General features: G+C 40.1%; 1 long non-coding RNA gene across 1 annotated transcript; it reads right to left on the reverse strand.

Annotated features, from left to right (window-relative positions):
• Positions 1-2,899: 2,899 nt before the first annotated feature.
• Positions 2,900-14,415, reverse strand: LOC115894337. The gene is made up of 3 exons (XR_004054446.1): positions 14,204-14,415; positions 6,365-6,491; positions 2,900-3,263 (listed from the first exon to the last, which is right to left on the reverse strand). It is a non-coding gene; the product is annotated as an uncharacterized LOC115894337 (long non-coding RNA).
• Between the last annotated feature and the right edge of the window lie 8,605 nt (positions 14,416-23,020).

Raw genomic sequence — 23,020 nt, forward strand, 5'->3', positions numbered from 1 at the left:
TCAGTTGCTCAACTTGACGTCCTTGAGTCCTCCTTCTCCTTGACTCCCAATTCAGTGAACCCTAAAATAAAATCCAAAATCCTTTCCATGGCCATGGCCAACTCTACTGAAGTCCATCTATTCTTGCCCTAGAATGAACCTGGGATGACCATAAAAATCCAGGAGACCCTCATAATGGCCTCTGTCTTTTCTGCATTTCTCCTGATCACTTTCGCTTCTCTGCTCCCAACTGCTGCTTCTCATCATTGTCTTTCCAGGTTTTCTTTTTGTTTCTTTTTTTAAATTTTTTTTAGAGATGAGATCTCACTCTGTCACTCAAGCTGGAGTGTGGAGGAGCATTCTGTCATGGCTATTACGGCTCACAGCAGCCTCAACCTCCGGGGCTCAAGGTGATGCTCCTGCCTCAGCCTCCCAAACTGGGACCACAGGCATACACCACCACACGCAGCTAAATTTTTGCATTTTTAGTAGAGATGAGGTTTCACCATGTTGCCCAGGCTGGTCTTGAACTCCTGAGCTCAAGCCATCTGCCCACCTTGGCTTCCCAAAGTCCTGGGATTGCAGGCATGAGTCACCACGCCCGGCCCTTTCCAGGTTTTCTAAGCCCTGTTTGGTTTTGTTTTTTTCTCAGTTCTCTAAAGACTTCCTGGCATTTTGTAGCCTGTTCGGGATATGCATCACTGGTTCCAACCTCAGTCCTCCTCCTCAGAAAAGATTCTTTTATGTTCCCACCAGCCCCAATACCCAACGACATTGGGTAAGAAACTCTTTCAAATTCACTTAAGCTTCAGTAAAATGTAGTCGTGCGTAGAACTGTATAAGGTGAATCAAAGTCGGTGAGCAGAGAAAACCAAGCACTTTAGAGACAGCGTGTGTTAGAGAAACATCCAAACCAAAAGGCATGGCTTTTTATGGAAAAGTGTTCCCCTTTTGAGCTGTGGCAGGTTGGAAGGATTTGAGATCAGGCTGCAGATGAGCCGGGAACCCTGGGGGCTGGGGTTCTGTGTGCTCACTCTGCTCCTCTTTTGCAGCAGCTGTCTCGTCCTGCTCTCTTCCCCTTCCTACTCACAGTAAAACCACAATCTGCAGCCAGACAGTTGGGTTATCAGCCAGCAGTGCATTTCTATGCAGTCGGGCTGTCCATAAACAGTAGAATGATAAAGAATTCATCCTCAAGCATTTTGATCCATCTAATTTGAGGCTCATATCTAAACCAAAAATATTCAGGAGGCTGAAAAGCATTGTATGTGGTAAGGATGATTTGTATTGAGGAGAACAGGGACTGGGGACGGATGCCTAAGATTGTTAGAGCAGGTTAAGAAAAACATGCTTTTTCTTCCTTCCTTGAAGACGGAATAAGATATCGGTTTAGGAAGCTGTCTTTCGTGGAGGATAATGGCTAAAACCTCATTTCAAATGCAGCTTCCAGGTAGAAACCCTTGCATGCCTGCTCTTTTTCTAAGCCCTCTAAGGTAGCTGAACCCTGTGCATTTTGCTTATTTTAGTATCCCCACCAATTAACACAGTGAAGGCACTTAGTAGACACTCATTAAATACTTGTTATATAAATGTAACCTCTCCAGCACCCCAATGCCCTAACTTCTTCCTGTCTTTTGCATTTTATAATTAAAAAAGAAAAAAAAAAACTATTTCAATCCTTAGAACTTGAGTTGTCCACTCAAAATAACCTGAGCAGCTTGGCAAGACAGGGGCACAGAGGTCTCAAATGAGGTGCACAGGATATCAGAACTGTACATAGTGTCTACCATTCTTCAGACTCAAGTTCCATTCCATGCCCACGCCCCTAAAGGAAGAATGCTGGAGGCTGGAGAAGGCATTGCTTTTCCATCCTATGGAGGAAACTGAGGCTCAGGCAGAATGAGTAACTTGCTCAGATTCTCTCAGTTTGGAGTGTCAGGTCCAGAAGTCTCTCAGAGTTTTGGAAAGAGCCTGAGCTGACCACAGTTCAGACCAGGGCTCTGCTACTTATCTGCCACTTAGAAATAACGTGGGCAATATTTGCAATCTCTGTGGGCCTACCTCTGTAACAAGGAATAACAATAGGATTATTCTATCCTGAGCAATAAATTAAAACAGGATGATACTTGGGCCAATCACAGTGGCTCACACCTGTAATCCCAGCACTTTGGGAGGCTGAGGTGGGTGGATCGCTTGAGTCCAGGAGTTCAAAAACAACCTGGGCAACATGACAAAACCCCATCTCTACAAAATATACAAAAATTAGGCCGGGCGCTGTGGCTCACGCTGGTAATCCCGGGACTTTGGGAGGCCGAGGCGGGTGGATCACCTGAGGTCAGGAGTTTGAGACCAGCCTAGCCAACATGACGAAACCCTGTCTCTACTAAAAATACAAAAAAAAAAAAAAAAAAAAAAAACTAGCTGGGAATGGTGGCGCACACCTGCAGTCCCATCTACTTGGGAGGCCGAAGCAGGGTAATCGCTTGAACCGTGAAGTAGAGGTTGCAGTGAGCCAAGATTGCACCATTGCACTCCAGCCTGGGCAACAGAGGTGAGACTCTGTCTCAAAAAAAAAAAAAACAAAAATAGCTGGGCACGGTGGCACATGCCTGTAGTTCCAGCTACTCAGAAGGCTGAGGCGGGAGGATTGCTTGAGCCCAGGAGTTTGAGGCTGCAGTCAGTTATGATGGCACCACTGTGCTCCAGCAGAGTGAGACTCTGACTCAAAATAAATAAATAAAAAAAAATAAAAAGGTGATATAGGAAAGTGTGTGCAAATTAGATAAGCACAAACAATAGTTTCCTTCTTCTACCCCCAGAGTGGAAACAGCAGATACAATTTTGTGAAGATAATAAAACTTTGTGGATTATTTAAATAAAATCAATCTGAAAATAAAGATTCCATGCATAATAAACCGGTATTTATAGAACTTTAATTAAAAGGGCATTTTAACAATGTTAATTCTCGTGTCTGGCATATCTATTATCTGGTACACACATGCACGCGTGTGCACATATACACCTTTCCTTCCTCATTAACCAGTCTGAACAGTCAGCCTGCAGGCGGGAGCAGACAGGGACCCAGGAAGCCAGGGTGAAGAAGCTCCTAAATCAGATGGCTTCTGAGACAGTTTTCCCCTTCCCTCAGGCTGAGATATTCTGCCATCTGTTTTGATTAAACCTTTCAAAATTCAACTTGTGTTTTTCCTTCCATTCCTTTGAAATCTCCTTTAATTCAACAGTCTTTAGGCTTTCTTCTTTCCCTTAACCACCATCTGGTGCTGCTATTTAAAAAAAAGAAAGAAAGAAAGAAAAGAAAACACATACAACAAACACTTTGAGTTCCTTGGAAGAAAGGTATAATGATGAGGATAATTTATTCCCATAGTGAGGCCCATTACTATTTCCATGGCAACAGACTGTGATGTTCTGAACATGGGACTTTGTGATCATCACAAGAACAGAATGGCAAAAGGCCCTGTTCAGACTCTTTGTCCTTATGGATTCTTTGGGTAATCACCCTTGGTGGCTCCCAGTTGCCTACAGAATTAAGTGCAAAGACCTTAGGGTGGCATTCAAGGCCCTTCTAAATCTGGTCCAGTCATTCCAGACTCATCATCTGCCAATTCCAGGGCACATGGTCCTCTGGCATTCTCTACAACTCACTGTGCCCTGGACATATCACAAGCTCTCACACCTCCATTCCTTTGCCTCCACTGTGGCCTCTCCTTACAATGCCCTTCCTCAACTTCCCTGTTGTTCTTCTTTTTTTAACCTAATGAAACCCTCCTCGTTTGAGCTTAGCTCAAATGTCAGTTTCTCTACAGACTCTTCCGTGGCTCACCCAGGCAACAGCAATAACTCTTTTCTGTGCTGCAGGCATTTTGCTCAAACAAGTATGATGATGCTAATGATTTGTATCATAGTTATGCTCATATCTCCTTCATTCGAATTTGGATTATTTGCTCTCAACATCCATGCCTGTTTCATTTTTGTCAAATATCTCGATTACTTCACATGATTTCTCAAAACATCCTTGGGGGTGGGTGGTCAGGCTTTTAATCTCCATTTTACTGTTACAACACCGAAGTTTTAAAAATGTCAGAGATGGGGCCAGGTGTGGTGACTCACGTCTGTAATCCCACCACTTTGGGAGGCTGAGGTGGGCAGATCACTTGAGGTCAGGAGTTCGAGACCAGCCTGGCCAACATGGTGAGACGCCCCCCCCCCCCCCCATCTCTACTACAAATACAAAAATTAGCTAGGAGTGGTGGTACGTGCCTGTAATCCCAGCTACTCAGGAGGCTGAAGCAGGAGAATCTCTTGAACCCAGGAGGCAGAATTTGCAGTGAGCCGAGATTGCACCACTGCATTCCAGCCTGGGCCATAGAGTGAGACCCTGTCTCAAAAAAGAAAGAAAGAAAAAAAGAAAGAAAGAAAGAAAGAAAGAAAGAAAGAAAGAAAGAAAGAAAGAAAGAAAGAAAGAAAGAAAGAAAGAAAGAAAAACAAAAACAAAAACAAAAACAAAAACAAAAACGAAAGAAAGAAAGAAAGAAAGAAAGAAAGAAAGAAAGAAAGAAAGAAAGAAAGAAAGAAAGAAAGAAAGTCAGAGATGGGTAGTAAGTGACAGAGCCAGAATTCCATGATAGAATGGAAAGAATGCGGACTTTAAAGTCAGGCATTTGGGGGCTCAACTTATGTTAACTCTCTAATCTTCCATTTTTTTCACCTGCAAAATTAAGATTAAACAAAATCATACGTGTAAAGGTGCTTGGCACATCATAATATTCAAATAATGTTAGTTTTCTTCTTTTCCCTCAAAGTCTACTTTCTAGCATCATCTAGAAACATAAGACATTTTTTATTCCATTTTTGTTTCCCAAATTTTTATATGATGCTGAAACTCAGATGAACGAGCAAATGAATGTCTTCTGCATCTTCCAGAAAAAGGTTTTGCCTTAATTCTCTTATCTGTAATCAAGTTTAAAAGAGAAGCTACCCGACAGAGTTGTAAAACTTAAATGAAGCAACATGTGAATGCACGGAGCCCTTAGCACAGTGTTTGGCATATAGGAAGCACTCGGGATGTTTGCAATTACATTACTATCATCATCATCATCCTCATCATCATTATCATGATTATGATCATTTTTTTGTGTGTGTGACAGAATAATAGATCCAGTGAGAATTACAAAAATTAATGAGACAGTCTCACAGCTCTGTCTTCAGGCTTCTTGTTCCATGGCTTGCCCCTGGACTACAGGCATCTGTGCAGTCATTTACCTCTATAAGACTGCAGGCTTTAGTTAGGGCTTCTGAATGTTATCTTGTCATTCTTTCTGTTGGGTGGACCTAACACAAAACTTTGCAGAGGAGAAGCGTTCAGTAAAATTTGGTCAAAAGAATTCTGGATGATAGTTCTCCAAAAATGAGCACAAATACTGAAATAAGTCTCAAAAGCCTCTGGTTTCTCATCACCAAGATATTAATCTTCACCAGCGGCGTATTGGCTAGGAGAGTCATTTTCACGAACACTGTGCATGTCTGTAGATTATTGAACAGTGCTTTTGAATATTTGAGATATTTCCATGTGTAAGTTTTCTGCATAAGCTTTCTCTATAGGACACAGAAAATTCCCAGATTAGGAAACAGACTCTGCTCCTGATCTCCAGGGGATAGGCAACAGGGTCTTAAGAGACTGTGTCCTGGAAAACATGTCAACCAGGTGTCAAGCACAGCCTCAGCTGGGTGATCTAGTGGTGGCATCACTTAGACATTTATTCAGCAAATATTTATGGAGTACATCTTTGATGTCAGGCCCAGTGTTGAGCTAAGTGAAACCGTGAAATCCTGTTTAGCAATCTGTACCCCTCACCCCCACCAAACCAACCACCTAATGAGAAAGGACATTATTACCTTCAGATTAGGGATGTGTGTCTCAGAGTTTAAGAGACTTGTCCCAATAACACCCACTTAATGACAAAGGAAGGATTTACATTTAAACCAAAGTCTCTAAGACACCAGAGCTCACATATTCTGGTGCATTCTCAGCTCCCAAGATCACTTGCAGATTCCCCAAGATGCATCACTGGTGATGACACCCCAGTGACAGATGCTGGCCCACCTGTCCCCTTTCTTGCTGTCCATCATGTTAGAGTTAGGGTTGAAGTTAGATTTGCTGGTTTCACCTCTGGCCTTTGCTTACATTATGGCCTCTGGTCTGTGCCTCCTTGGAACAGGCAAGGTCCACAACACTCAGGGTACCAACGGTCATGGGGAGGGGGTTTGTGGTGTGTCCTTTAATACCTTCCTTTTTTTTCTTTTCCTTTTTATTTTTTGATTTTTTGCTACAGCTTGGGGGATGGGGGCACTGATTCTGACTCACCACACACTCTGAGAGCCTCTGACTCATCCCAGCGCTGGTGTTCTTCCAGCTCTGCTCAGTACACCGGGGTGTCCTTCCCCAGCTGCCTGGGATCGGCCAGACCCGTTCAGATGCACTTGGTTCAGCCCTAAATGACACCAAGGTTCATTAGTAAATTAGACACATACACAAGAATCAAAAACTCCCCAGCAACCAACAGGGCTTAGGCAAGTTTTGGACTGTGTTGAAGCCAAGATTAATGTGCAATACCATTAGAATTAATGAACTGCTTTGCATCCAAGCATATAGTTCACATTTACATTGGTCATATTGATAGTTAAAAGTTTATTTTTCAGTTTAAAAACTTACAAAAGTCAATTATAAATATGAAATATTGGTAGTTGAAAGTTAAAAGTTAATCATAATTTTTAAAAAGTTAACTATAAGTTAAAACAAAAAAGTTCTCTTTAACCAATATTTTAGACAGCTGTATAATAAAATATCCTTCTCTACTTTGAGAATTTGTAAGAGATCACATTTATCAAAAGTTAAGAAACAAGCTTTAATTTAGCTACTTAAATAATTATCCTTTTCACTGTTCTCATATAGTAAATTACAGGTGTTTCTTCAAGTACATGAAGGGCTCCAAGTTCATTTAATTGTTCCTGATTGCTATTTTTGTCGCTATGCAATCATTCCATTTCAAAAAAGAATTTTGTATTTGGTAGAATTTCGGCATTATATTGCCCTTTCTTCCCATGGCCCTGTTCTGCCTCAATCTCCAGCAGAGCTCTCCCCCATTAATTTATCGTCAAGAGGGTTTTGTCCCATTCTCTGACAACTTTGCTTACTCTAATTGTAAAACTTTTATTTCTAGCATTTATCAGCTTCTAGGAGGCAGTCTTAATGTGAGTATCAAAAATGCTGTCATCCTGGCCAGGCGCAGTAGCTCACACCTGTAATCCCAGCACTTTGGGAGGCTGAGGCGGACGGATCACTTGAGTTCAGGGGTTCAAGACCAGCCTGGCCAACATGGTGAAACCCCTGTCTCTACTAAAAATACAAAAATTAGCCAGTAGGTTGGTGCGCGCCTATAATCCCAGCTACTTGGGAGGCTGAAGTCACTTGAACCGGGAGGCAGAGGTTGCAATGAGCTGAGATTGCGCCATTGCACTGCCTGGGTGATAAGAACGAGACTCTGCCTCAAAAAAAAAAAAAAAAAAAAAAAAAAGGCCAGGCTCAGTGGCTCATGCCTGTCATCCCAGCACTTTGGGAGGCCAAGGTGGGTGGATCACGAGGTCAGGAGTTCGAGACCAGCCTGGTCAACATGGTGAAACCCCATCTCTACTAAAATACAAAAATTAGCAGGATGTGGCAGCGTGCGCCTGTAATCCCAGCTACTCAGGAGGTTGAAGCAGGAGAACGGCTTGAACCCGGGAGGCAGAGGTGTAGTGAACCACTGCACCACTCCAGCCTGGGTGACAAGAGCAAGACTCTGTCTCAAAAAAAAAAAAAAAAAAAAAAAAAAAAAAAAAAAGGGCTTTCAGCCTGTAGTGAGTATCCTGTATAGCGGCAACGAACAACTTCCTTTCTAGGGAAAGCTGGCTTTCTCTCCATTTTTCAGAACAGATGTTTGTATTTTTTGATGAACCCTTATCCCGACTTTCTTCAGACTTCTTTTCTTTGGATTTTGACACCATGCTTCTTGTTTTCTGCCTGATCTGACACCTTAAACTTTTATTTTTGTACCTATGAAATGCTTATTTGTGAATATATGGTTATAGGCTGGAACTAGGGTTTTTGTTACCTCCCTCGTCCACATCTTTAAAATGTTTCCTAGTAATGTGTGTTCTGCAAGAAATAAAACTGAGCTATGGTTCTGCAGAAACTTGATAATGTTCTCCCTGGAGGGCTCCTCATTCCACAGTCTTCTGGGGACCGGCCACGCGATCTTCCCTTACGGAGTGGGCCCTCAGCATGTACATTTTAGACGTATTTGGAACCAGCAAGTTTGGTAGGACAAAGGATGTTTCAAGGATTTAAAGAGAAAAGGAGTCGACTACATTGAACTCAATCTCGTGCCGAAATTCTTGCAGTCTCTGCAAATGACACTGCATGTGTTCTGGCTTTCAGCAGGATTGTTCTCCCCGGCTTTGCTCTGAAACGTAAAGCCCCATTGCCCACTGCAAGTTTTAATGAAAAGCAGCTCATAAGCAAGTTACGTAACCTAATTGTAATCCAGGGATCAGCTTGGTTATATTATTTAAAGAAATAGCATCTATTTTCCGTGACCTGATTTAGGAAAGAAACTTAGGGAGGAAAAAAAAAAATAACCAGTTCAGCATTTGGCTTCCCGGGCTCATTCTAATGAGAATGCTGGTAAATAATTCAGAAACAATGACTTTTAAGAACATTAAACCCAACTTAGCTCAGGGTTCTATCTCAAAGCAGCTAAAGCTGCTTAAAGCAAATTATAAATGATTATAAAGTATGGAGCTTATTGTTGCAGAAAATTTGGTCATTTAAAAAGTTTATTTCCTCATCAATTCAACACATGCAAAATACTGACTAGATGCAAAATGGGGAATGCTAAAATGCATGGACTATGCTCTCAGGAAGCCTGAAGTCTGGCTAGGGGTAATGATAATGTATCAACATTGGTTCATTAGTGGGAACAAATGTACTACAGTAATGCAAGGTGTTAACAGTCGGGGAAGTGGTGATGGTAGGGGGGTGTTACAGGAACTCTGTCCTATCTTTGCAACTTTTCTGTAAATCTAAAAGTATTCTAAAATTAAAAGTTTATTTTTAAAAACCTGGTTAGGGAAACAGTTGAGTACACAAATAGAAACACATCCATCCTTGTTGCATGGTTTATAGAAATAAAACCAGGCCTGCATAATAGGCAGCTTCCTAAGTGGTATGATTGTTTTATGAACTTCAGAAGCACAAAACTGGATTAATCACAGTTCTGATTCATGTTAATAGTGTGTCATGAATCAAGGGCTATGACTGGCCCGTTGGTTTTACATAAACCTCACTTCGTTTATTTACATTGTATGTGTTATAATAATACAAGAAACCACTTATAACCCCACCTCTCAACCCAAAAGCCAAAAACTCTCCATGACATATATCAACCTACCTGTTCCATTCCATACCAGCTCCCAACATTCTTCTCAGTAGTAACTATTTTTTTAAATTTTGTTTTTATCATACTTTGCTCTTCTTTATATTTTATTACACATTTGCGTGGGCCTCAACAGTATACTACTTTTATTTGTTTTGAATGTATTATATGCTGTCTTCTAGGACTTGTTCTTTTGGCTCAATACTATATTGCTAAGGTTGATCAATAATGTTGTGATCATACTCTATTCATTTTCACCATTGTGTAACACTCAATAGCAGGAATGTACCACAATTTATTTAACCATGTTTATCAGTGGTTTAATAAATTGTTGCTATTACAAATGGATTGTGCCATGAACATTTTTTATGTGTGTTCTGGTAAACATATGCTAATGTTTTCATTGAACTAGAGATTTACAAGATTTAACAATCTTAAAACTGCCTAAGAATTAAAGCTTGACAGTTCACTTACAGAAATTATGTTAAGTGTGTCTGGGGAAGAGCATACAATACAAATTCTTCACTACTGAAGCAAAGGAAAATATGAATTATACACTAATTTCACATCAGTTAGGATTTGATTTGTCTATAACATAAAACCCAAATTAATCATTCCTTAAACATATATGTTGCTCTCATGTAAAACATCTAGAGATGAGAAGTCTAAGGCCGTTTGGCAAGGTCTGCAGGATTGTCATGGACCTAGGTCTCTTTCAGCTTTTCAGTTTGTCATCCCTAGGGTGTGACTTTTATTCTTCCGGTCCAAAAGGGTTGCTCAACTTCTAGTCATTATATCTGCCTCCCCGTCAGCAAGAAGGAGAAAAGAAAGGAAGGAGAGTGCATCTTCCATTCAAGGACACTTTCCCCAAATTGCACATGACATTTCTAATTGCATCCTATTAACCAGAAGGTGGACACACAACTCTTGCTAGTTTCAAGGGAGGCTGGAAAACGTAGTCTTTATTCTGGTCATCTTGTATTCAGCTAAAAAGCAAGGGTCCTATTACCTAAACGAATGGGAAAATAGACTTTGAAAGCAGTTAATAGTCTCAGAGAATTATTACAGCTAAAGTGAAAGCAGAAAAGAAACCAACCCATCAAGGCCTTATTTTGAGAAGTAGAAAGAAAAACTAAACACTGATAATATCACCACCCAATCATGACCACTGTTAACTTGTTGAGATGTATTTTTCCAGACTTTTTCATCCATATGAAAAACTACATATATGTTTCCAGTATAGCCACAATAATACCTATATCTATATCAATATATTCACATGTATTAGTCTGTTTTCAAGCTGCTAATATAGACATGCCCGAGACTGGGTAATCTATACAGGAAAGAGGTTTTATGGACTTACAGTTCTACATGGCTAGGGATGCCTCACAATTATGGCAGAAGGCAAAGAGGAGCAAGTCAGCGTCTTACATGGATGGCAGCAGGCAAATACAGAGTTTGTACAGGGAAACTCCCATTTTTAAAACAATCAGATCTCGTGAGACTTATTCACTATCCTGAGAACAGCAAGGAAAAGACTTGCCCCCATGATTCAATTACCTCCCACCAGGTTCCTCCCACAACACGTGGGAATTCACGATGAGATTTGGGTGGGGACACAGTCAAACCATATCACCACACATTACTTTTAAAGGGAAATTTTAAATTAGTGCCGTCAGTCAAAGGGAAAGATAGCTGGGGTGTTTTCCTCCCTCCTTAAATTCTTTTTTTTTTTTTTTTTTTTTTTTTTTTTTTTTTTTTTTTTTTTTTTTTTTTTTTTTTTTTTTTTTTGAGACGGAGTCTTGCTCTGCCGCCCAGGCTGGAGTGCAGTGGCCGGCTCTCAGCTCACTGCAAGCTCCGCCTCCCGGGTTCACGCCATTCTCCTGTCTCAGCCTCCCGAGTAGCTGGGACTACAGGCGCCCACCTCGTCGCCCGGCTAGTTTTTTGTATTTTTTAGTAGAGACGGGGTTTCACCGTATTAGCCAGGATGGTCTCGATCTCCTGACCTCATGATCCGCCCGTCTCGGCCTCCCAAAGTGCTGGGATTACAGGCTTGAGCCACCGCGCCCGGCCCCTCCTTAAATTCTTAATAAACTTCATGGGAAATGCAACATTGGAGCGACTAGAGAAAAGAGGAGAATGTGGTCCATAATTGAATGCTGATATTTCTTGGGGTGCCAAATGCAAAATATTAATAACTTTAGCTGCATACAGGATGCTCTGGAATAAAGATTTAGAGGTGAATTTAAAAGAAAATAATTAGTCATCCCAGAAAACCGCAGGCATGTCTTCAATGGGGATGGTAAAATACTCTGTGGACAGAAAAATTAATGGGCACAAGAACATTGGGGAAAGCCAGACTAATGGGGTTTTCCAGATCATTGGTTAAAAAGAGTTATAAGTATCAATAACTATTTACCCCGAAGTACACGCCTTACCAGATGAGCACATGCTAGGCTCTCTGTTCTCTGTTTAAAAGTCTCCTAGATAGTGAACCAACATGGCATATGACCTTTGGTTAAGAAAAAGGACTATTATACAGAGCTGCAAATTCACCCAACAAGCACTAGGACTTACTCCCTGTCAGGTACTTGAGTACAAAAAAAGAACAAACCATGGTCCCCATCTTCATGGAGACTGTAGTATATATAGTAAGGCAGACAAGTGCCTATAAAGATGAATTGACGCCGGGCGCGGTGGCTCAAGCCTGTAATCCCAGCACTTTGGGAGGCCGAGACGGGCGGATCACGAGGTCAGGAGATCGAGACCATCCTGGCTAACACGGTGAAACCCCATCTCTACTAAAAAATACAAAAAACTAGCGGGGCGAGGTGGCGGGCGCCTGTAGTCCCAGCTACTCGGGAGGCTGAGGCAGGAGAATGGCGGGAACCCGGGAGGCAGAGCTTGCAGTGAGCTGAGATCCGGCCACTGCACTCCAGCCTGGGAGACAGAGCGAGACTCCATCTCAAAAAAAAAAAAAAAAAAAAAAAAAAGATGAATTGACTGGGTACCGTGGCTCATGCCTGTAAATCTAGCATTTTGGGAGGCTGCGGTGGGTGATTTCTTGAGCCTGGGAGATGGAGATCAGCCTGCACAACATGACGAAACCCCATCTCTTAAAAAAAAAAAAAAAGAAGAAGATGAATTGATGTTTACTATGTGCCAGACACTGTACTAAGCACTTTACATGCAATGTCTGATTTGGCATTTATGACAATCTATTCTTACCCTCATTTGACAGATCAAGAAAATGAAGCTTGTAGGTCAGGTAATTTGATTGAGGTCACAAGGCTAGTAAGAATCTATGTCCCATCTATCTGACTTTAGAGTCACCACTCTGGGCCACTGAGCTAAACTATCTTACAGCTCAAGGGATCAGTGCTGTAATAGAAGTCTGTACAAAATTCTGAAGGAACACAGAAAAAGCATCAACTATCTGCCAGGGGAACATTTATACAGTAGTGTCTTAGGCTGTTCAAGAGGCTATAACAAAATACTGAGTGGTTTATATATGCTGAGTGGTTTATAAATAACAGAAATTTATTGCTCATAATTCTGGAGGCTGGAAGTCCAGAATAAAGGTGCTAGCAGATTTTACACCTGATGAGAACCCACTTTCTCATAGAAAGGCCATCTTCTCATTGTAACCTCACATGGCAGAAGGGGTGGGAATCTCTCTGGAGCCTTTTTCATAAGGGCATGAATTCCATTCACGAGCATTCATTCTGCCCTCATGACCTAATCACCTCTCAAAGACCCTGCCTCCAAATACCCTCACGTTGGGTATTAGGTTTCAAAATATGAATATTGGGATGGCGGGGGGTGCGCATAAATGCTCAAAGCACACAAAGTAGCATAAAGATAAGAAAATATGAAGTATAAATATAATGTCAGTGAGTGTTAAAATAAAGATCAATGTGAATATTAATAAATGAATGGAAAAGATAAGATTTCTTCCACAGAGCCCATTAAACCTGAATTTTATAAGCAGCCTTTCTTACTGTTTTTGGCTGCACAGTTTGATTCTATATCATCTAATGCCTTTATCCTGTTTTAGTAGTTACTTTTCTATTATTGACACCTTCACTTTTTATCAAGCCATTTTCTCTCTCTCTCTTTTTTTTTGAGATGACATCTCATTCTACCACCCAAACTTGACTGCAATGGCACAATATTTGTTCATTACAGCCTTGACCTCATAGGCTCAAGTGACCCTCCTGCCTCAGCCTCCTGAGTAGCTGGGACTACAGGCATGCCACCACACCCAGCTAATTTTCTTTTTTGATATTTTTTGTAAAGACAGGGCTTTGTTATGTTGCCTAAGCTGGTCTTGAACTCATGGGCTCAAACAATCTGCTCATCCTGGCCTCCCAAAGTGCTGGGATTACAGGCATGAGGCACCGTGCCTAGCCTCAAGCTCTTTTCTCCATATACACTGCCTCTGTATAATTATCAGCTCATAGACAGCAAAATGAAACATGTGTGATCTCTTAAAAAAAAAAAATCACTGACTAGGGTATAGTCTAGCATACTTGGCACTTAGTATATGCTTGAGTTGAAGTGATATCCATTTACGTAAAATTGATTCAGTGTAGTATCTATCAGAGATCAGCAGAGAAGATCCAACATATGGAAAACTGGAGTTTATAAAGAATTAAAAAAACATTAAAACAGAACTAATATTTAAAATTATAATTATCCAATAAAAATGTCTAGAAATAAAAGAATACCTGAATCTATCCATTGAAAGGAAGACACAGAGTTGAGTAAGAAGACTAGGCAAAGGTCAGATCATGTAGGTCCTTGTAGGCCACTGTGAGAAATTTAAACTTCAGTCTAAATGCAATGAAAATCCTTTGGAGGACTTCAATCAGAAGCACCAGCCTGGGCAATAGGGTGAGACCCCAATCTCTAAAAATTAAAAATTAAAAAAATAGCCAGGCACAGTGTGTTTTCCTGTAGTCCCAGTTACTAGGGAAGATGAGGCAGGAGGATTGCTTGAGCCCGGTAGTTCAAGGTGAGGCTGCCTGGGTGACAGGGATTTTCTCTCTTAAAGAAAAAAAAGGAAGCACCATTGTTTACACAAAACAGAGAAGTAGAAATGTGTGTGGACTTGAAAAAAAACTAAACGTGAGAATGAAGAAATGGTTTTATTTCACAATGCAAGGCCTTTCCACTTCCACTTTAATGATGGCAATAGAGAATTGTGCATACTCCTTCCATTTATCAAAATTCTCCTCATAGAGAGACTAACTTTATACAAACTTTTTGGCATGAAAATGTTGGGGACTAAGAACAGCAAGCAATTTGTGGATTAAAGATATAAAATTAGCACTAGAATTGTTGAGATAAGCCTGGTTTATCCTGGCTAGATGATAAGTATGGGAAGTGGCTGGGTAATCAGAAACTAGTTGTCAAGTTAGAACAAGAGCTCCAAAAATATAACGCAGGATTGGGGATGAGAGAGTATGAGGAGAAAAATTCAGAAAACAAAGCTCAGGAGAAAGCCAGAACAATTTACACTGAGTATATCCTGGGAAATCAAAGGAAAAAAAGTCTATTAAAGGGAAGGGCGGTAGAAATGAGATCAGAGAAAAAAAACAATCAGAAAGATCAAAGAAAATCTGGTGCTTTCCATCCAAATCTGTACCTTAATGGGTAAAGAAATATTAGGGGCTTCCCTGTCAAATGTTTCATTTTTACTTCACTGTTTATCTTATCTCTTTTTAAATTTTTTTAAATTCTTAAGTTTTCACCCTCTGTACCAAAATTATATGTGATTTTCTTCAAGATTAAAACACTTACATGTATTGTTTTGGTTTTGACAACATGGGATATTACGCTAATGTGAATGAACTCTCACTACAAGTATACTAAAATGCTTTATAAAATAATACAAAAATTTAATTACATAGTCAAGATTGAGAGAAAGAAAGGAAAAAAGAAAAAAAAAAAAAAGGAAACCACAAATGCCAAAAACAAAGAGTGATCTAAATTAGTGCAGTAAATCCAATTATGCTGTAGTAAACTGGAAAAGTGGATATTTTTTATGCCTCTAAGCCACAGAAATCCCCAAACTGGTCCAGGATCCATAAAATTTCTTAAGCCCTAGCAAGAGAAAATGTAAAACATCAAAGTAGAGTGACACTCACAGTTCAGGGCACTAAGATGAAGGAAAAATAACACCTTCTTCAAAAGTTCATAAAATATAAAAGAGATGAATCAATGAACCAGGATGAGGGAGAGCTCCTACGCACAACAATAGGAAGAATTAGTATCCTAAGAACTAGCTATAACAGCAAATCGGAAGGAGACTACTTACTACCCTAAATATCTATTTAGGTTACAGTTATTAAGGAGTTGACATCAAATTTTAAAACTTCTGCTCTGTAACTTCTGTGAGGATGATTAAAAGATAAGCCACAGATTGGGAGAAAATATTTGCAAACCACATATCCAACAAAGGACTTGTGTCTAGAACATGTAGGAACTCTCAAAACTCAACAGTAAAAAATAATAAAATAAAATAAAAATCCGATTTTAAAATGGGCAAAAGATATGACCATATATTTCATGTGAAAATAAATACAGGGCTGGGTGCGGTAGCTCATACCTGTAATCCCAACACTTTGGGAGGCCAAGGTGGGTGGATCACCTGAGGTCAGGAGTTCAAGACCAGCCTGGCCAAAATGGTGAAACCCATCTCTACTAAAAATACAAAAATTAGCTGGGCATGTTGGTGTGCACCTGTAGTCCCAGCTACTTGGGAGGCTGAGGTGGGAGAATCACTTGAACCCAGGAGGCAGAGGTTGCACTGAGCTGAGATGGCATCACTGCACTCCAGCCTGGGCGACAGAGTGAGACTCCGTCTCTAAACAAACAAATCAATGGGGTAAACTATCAATACATAGAACTTGAATGGATCTCTAGGGAATTATGCTGACTGAAAAAAACCAATCTCCACAGGTTATATGCTGTGTTATTCCACTCATATAACATTCTTGAAATAACAAAATCATAGAAGTAGAGAGCAGATTAGTGGTTGCCAAGGGTTGGGGATAAGGTGGAAGCATGAGGCAAATGCTTGTGGTTCTAAAGAGGCAGCATGTGGGAGCCTTGTGGTGATAGAACAATTCTGTATCTTGATTGTGGTGGTGGTTACACAAAGGTATACATGTGGCTGGGCTTGGTGGCTCACCTTTGGGAGGTAGAGGTCTTGAGCCCAGGAGCCCAGGAGTTTGAGACTAGCCAGGGTAACATGGTGAAACCCTGTCTCTACAAAAAGTACAAAATAATTAGCCAGGTGTGGTGGCATGCACCTGTAGTCCTACCTACTCAGGAGGCTAAGGCAGGAGGATTGCTTGAACTGGGGAGGTCAAGGCTACAGTGAACCATGATCATGCCACAGCATTCCATCCTGGGTGACAGAGCGAGACCCTGTCTCAAAAAACAAACAAAAAAATCCCCAAAGTTATACATGCAATAAAATTTTCTAAAACTGCACACACATACATACACACATAAACATACCTGTAATCCCAGAGCTTTGGGAGGCTGAGGTGGGTGGATCATGAGGTCAGGAGATCGAGACCACCCTGGCCAATACGGTGATACCCCGTCTCTACTAAAAATACAAAAAATTAGCCAGGCATGGTGGCATGTGCCTGTAGTCCCAGCTACTTGGGAGGCTGAGGCAGGAGAATCACTTAAAACTGGGAGGAGGAGGTTGCAGTGAGCTGAGATCACGCCACTGTACTCCAGCCTGGGGGACAGAGTGAGACTCCATCTCAAAAAAAAAAAAAAATTGGTGAAGTATGAATTAAATAAATGATTAAAGATACGTAAGGAAAAAAGAAACCATACTGCTAAAAACCTAGGCAGATTTTTAAAATACAGATATAACTTTAAGAAATAAAAACACTGTCACTGAAATGAAAAGTTTAAACAAGTTAAGCAGCAGGTTAGACATAGCTGAAGAGAGATTTCTTAACTGAAAAACAGATTTGAATAAATCACAGAGAATGCAGTACAAAGGGATTAAAGGGAATGGTAAATGTATAAGAAAAGTTAAGAGACACAGAGGACATAATCAGAAAATACTATATACCTCCAATAAGAGTTCCTGAAGGAGAAGACAGAGGGCTAGGCAATGTTTAAAGAAATAATAGATCAAATGTTTCCATACTTACAAAAAAGATCTAAGTCCTTACATTGAAGGAACAAACTGAAACACACACACACGAATGATGGTGAAACTACAGAATATCAGATATAAAGTCTCAAAAGCAACCAGAGACAAGACATATGACTACAAAATAATAACTATTGGACTGACAGCAGATTTCTCAGCAGCAGCAACAGCATCTTAAAGACTTGATTAATATCTTCAAAGAACTAAGAGAATATAACTATTTAAGCTAAAATCATATTTATAACTAAAGTATCCTTTAAAATAAGGCTAAAATGAGAACATTTTCAGAGAAATAAAAAATGTTTATTATTCACAGGATATCACTGGAGATCTATGAAAATCTATGAAAACTGTTCCCTCCTGGAGTACCTGAAGAAAGAAATTGAAACAAAAATGATGAAGTGAGATGCAAAAAAAGGTTGAGATAAATGGGTAAACATGTAAATTAAATCTATACAAATATTGTAAAAACTATAGTAATAATATTGAAAACCAATTTGGGGTTAGAAATAATTGAAATCATAGAAACAATAGAAATTATTGACTGGTGAGTAAAATACCAATCAAGAATAAGATATCAAATGGGAAACAGGGGAGGTCAAATTTAAAGAATACAAGGGCATGGTGGCTCATGCTTGTAACCCTAGCACTTTGAGAGGCTGAGGCAGACGGATCACTTGAGGTCAGGAGTTCGAGACCAGCCTGGCCAACAGGCTGGTCTATCAAGAGGATAGAACTCTTGAGCAACTTTAAGCATTGTTAAGGCAAATGTACATGTTAAATATTAACAATAGCAAAAAAGCCTCTAAAAATATAAACATAGAATATGTGACTTCTGAGCCAATAAAGAAGAAAAGAGGACTTAAAAGAATCAAAATAATAGATGGCAGGAAAAGAGAAAAAGAGAAGCAAACGATGAGTCTGGCAAACAGAAAATACAAAATAACTTGCTAAAATTAATACCAAGTATATCAGTGATCAAAGTAAAAGAAAAGAGATTATTTCTGTCGATTAAAAGTATACAGGCTGGGCAGTGTGGCTCACATCTGTAATTGCAGCACGTTGGGAGGCTAAGGTAGGAGGATTGTTTGAGATTAGGATTCGAGGCCAGCCTGGGTAACATAGTGAGATCTGTCTCTACAAAAAAAAAATTAGCCAGGTGTGGTGGCATATGCCTGTGGTCCTAACTACTCAGGAGGCTGAGATGGGAGGATCACTGGAGCCCAGGAGGTCAAGGTTGCAGTGAACTATGATTGCATCACTGCACTCCAGCCTGGGTGACAGAGCGAGACATTGTCTTTTTTTTTTTTTTTTTTTTGACACAGAGTATCGCTCTGTTGCCCAGGCTGGAGTCAGTGGCACTATCTCAGCTCACTGCAACCTCTGCCTCCCAGGGTCAAGCAATTCTCATGCCTCAGCCTCCTGAGTAGCTGGGACTACAGGCGTGCACGACCACACTCAATTAATTGTTTTGTATTTTTAGTAGAGATGGGGTTCCATCATGTTGGCCAGCCTGGTCTCGAACTCCTGGCCTTGTGATCCTCCTGCTTCAGCCTCCTAAAGTGCTGGGATTACAGGCATGAGCCACCGTGCCCAGTCTGAGACACTATCTTGAAAAAAAAAATAGTCTACAATTCTCAGATTGAATTTTAAAAACAATAATGCCCTGCCATTTATTGATGAGAAAAAAGTGATGGAAAAAATGAGGAAAATATGTATCTCTTAAAAATCAGATACACCAATATTATTATTATACAGAGTAGACATTAAAGAAAAGATATTTTTAGTGGAAATAATACTCTATTATTACATAATAATAAGAAAAAGAATAACTCTTTTGGTTGGGCTCAGTGGCTCACGACTGTAATCCCAGCACTTTGGGAGGCTGAGGCAGGAGAATCGCTTAAGCCCTGGAGTTTGAGACCAGCCTGTGCAACATAGGAAGACCCTGTCTCTACAAATAATTTAAAAATTAGTTAGACATGGTGGCATATGCCTGTGGTCCCAGCTACTCAGGAGGCCAAGGCAGGAGGATCACTTGAGCCCAAGAGGTTGAGGCTGCAGTGAGGTGTCATCATGCCACTGCACTCCAGCCTGGGTAACAAGAACAAAACCTGGTGTCAAAAAAATTTAAAAAAAAAGAAAAACAGGCCGGGCACAGTGACTCACACCTGTAATCCCAGCACTCTGGGAGGACGAGGCAGGCAGATCACGAGGTAAAGAGATCAAGACCATCCTGGCCAACATGGTGAAACCCAGTCTCTACTAAAAATACAAAAATTTGCTGGGCGTGATGGCGGGTGCCTGTAGTCCCAAATACTCAGGGGGCTGAGGCAGGAGAATCGCTTGAACCCAGTGGGCGGAGGTTGCAGTGAGCCGAGATCATGCACTCCAGCCTGTGCGACAGAGTGAGACTCAGTTGCAAAAGAAAAAAAGAAAAAAAAGAAAAGAAAAAAGAAAAACAGAGAATAATTCTTTTTAGTTTTTGTTTATTTTCTTGAGACAGGGACTGTGTGTCATCCAGGCTCAAGCACAGTAGCGCAATCACAGCTCACTGCAGCCTGGACCTTCCAGGCTCAAGTGATCCTCCCGCCTCCCCCTCGCAAAGTGCTGGGATTACAGGAGTGAGCACCATGCCCACCCTAAAAAGAATAATTATGTTTTGTTCAATGCTGTTTAATTCAATGTGTTGAACAATGTCTGGGACATAATAGATGCTCAATGAATTAATGGTTGATTAAGTCATAGGGAAGATACAGACCTGACAGCATAGCCTCAAAATGTACAGAGAATAACTTGAAAAATGTCTGCAGAAAAATTGATAAGCCATAATTATCCTGGAAGATTTTTAACATTCTTCACACAGGAAATAATATCAAATAGATAAATTTAGTTAAAGATATAGACTATTTTGTATAACTGACTTAACAAATTCAATTCAATGGACACTTATAGAACCTTACACCCAACAATTAGAGAAGATGTAATTTTTCAAGATCATTTACAAGATCACACAGAAAACATTTACAAATATTGACTATGTAACATATCATAAAGGAAGTCTTAACAAACACTAAATAATTTCTATAGAGATCATGTTTTCTGAGCACAATGGGATAAAGTCAGAAATAAATAAGAGAAATATATTTTAATAATTCAGTTCTCAAAGAAAAATAATAACAAATATAAACTGCATTAAAATAAATAACTGAAAATATTGCATATTAATCTCATAGGACAAGGAACATGTAAGGAAAATTTACTGTGTCATATGTATATATTTTGAAAAGAAGAATGAGCCAAGTGCGGTGGCTTACACCTGTAATCCCAGTACTTTGGGAGGCCGAGGTGGGCAGATCACCTGAGGTCTGGAGTTCAAAACTAGCCTGGCCAACATGGTGAAACCCTGTTTCTATTAAATACAAAAATCAGCCGAGCGTGGTGGTGGGTGCCTGTAATCCCAGCTACTTGGGATGCCGAGGCGGGAGAATTGCTTGAACCTGGGAGGTGAAGGTTGTGGTGAGCCGAGATTGTGCCACTGCACTCCAGCCTGGGCGGCAGAGACTCCATCTCAACAAACAAACAAACAAACAAACAAACAAACAAAACAAAAACAACCAAAAAAGAAGGTACAAATAAACAATATTGGAAATGAAATAAAGATATAACTATGATTACAATAAAAATACTTTGACCAAATTAGTGCCAATAAATTTGAAGACAAATGACATGTATTTTTTAGATAAATATAAATTATAACATTTAATCAGAAATAGAAACTATTACTAGACCTATAATCATAAAAGAAATGGAGTAATTGTTAAATTTCTCACAAAGCAAACATAAAGTTCATATGATTTTATAGGAAAGTTTATTTCCAGAAAAACGAGTTCAAAGATGGAAAGTTCATTTTATGAAGCTACTATATCCTTGATATCAAAGCCAATGACTGTACAAGAAAGGAAAATTTTGATTATGAATATAAATTTTAAAAATCCTAAACAAAATAATAGTAATTCAAATCCAGGAATGTAGTTATTTTTTTCAATCATGAACAATTTGGGCTTATTGCACAAATGCAATAATGAAATGCATAAGAAAAAAAATCTGTTATTTCAGTTCAATTCATACATAAATTAAGGAAAACCATGTCATTATCTCAGAGAATACAGGAAAATCGGTCAATAACATTCTACATCTATTCATAACTTAGAAAAACGCAAAACTCTAACTAGACTTAGCTAACTAGAAATAGACGACTTTCCTAACCTGAAAAGGGGTATCTACCAAAACCTTCGGCAAACGTTGTATTCAACAGTGAAATGATGGGCCGGGCACAGTGGCTCATGCCTGTAATCCCAGCATTTTGGAAGGCCAAGGCAGGAGGATGGCTTGAGTCCAGGAGTTTGAGACCTGCCTGGGCAACATAACAAGATCTCATCTCTACAAAATAATTTTTAAAATGTGGCGGAGAGGTCAGGCGCAGTGGCTCATGCCTGTAATTCCAGAATTTTGGGAGGCTGAAGTGGGCGCACCTAAGGTCGGGAGTTTGAGACTAGCCTGGACAACATAGTGAAACCCCATCTCTACTTAAAATACAAAAAATCAGCTGGGTATGGCGATGCACACCTATAATCCCAGGTACTCGGGAGGCTGAGGCAGGAGAACTGCTTGAACCCAGGGGGCAGAGGTTGCAGTGAGCTAAGATCATGCCACTGCACTCCAGCCTGGGTGACAGAGTGAGACTCTGTCTCAAGAAAAAAAAAACATTGGCAGAGAATCGCTTGAGCCCAGGTAGTCAAGGCTGTGGTGAGCCGTGACTGCTCTACTGCACTCCAGCCTGTGTGACAGACTGTGACCCAATCTAAAAAAAGAAAAAGAAAGAAAGAAAGAAAAGAAGAAAAAAGTAAAATTTTGAAAATATGTTTAAATTCAGGGAAAAAAAAGACAAAGGTGACTGCTATCCCGACTTCCATTTAACTTTGTACTGGAGATCCAGCACAAGAATCGAACAAAATGGGTCAGAATTAGAACCACACAGATAATACTATCATAGCACGTTAATCATAATTATTTCAAAATTCCCTGTCTGGTAATTCTAACATCTCTACCATGTCTGAATTCTGGTTTTGATGCTTCCTCTGTCTCTTCAAACTGTGTTTTTGCATCTTAGCAGGCTTTGTAATTTTTTGTCGTAAACCAGACGTGATATTGATTAAAAGGAACTGAAGTGGACAGGCCTTTCATGTGAGGTTTGGTGTTTATCTGCTTGGGAGTCAGGCTTTATTTTCTGTTTGCTGCAGCTGTAGGTGTCAGAGGCTAATATTTCCTCTGGTGTCTTTGTTTCTCTCTCCCC

The sequence above is a fragment of the Rhinopithecus roxellana genome, chromosome 17 (genome assembly GCF_007565055.1).
Source record: "Rhinopithecus roxellana isolate Shanxi Qingling chromosome 17, ASM756505v1, whole genome shotgun sequence".
Lineage (NCBI taxonomy): Eukaryota > Metazoa > Chordata > Mammalia > Primates > Cercopithecidae > Rhinopithecus > Rhinopithecus roxellana.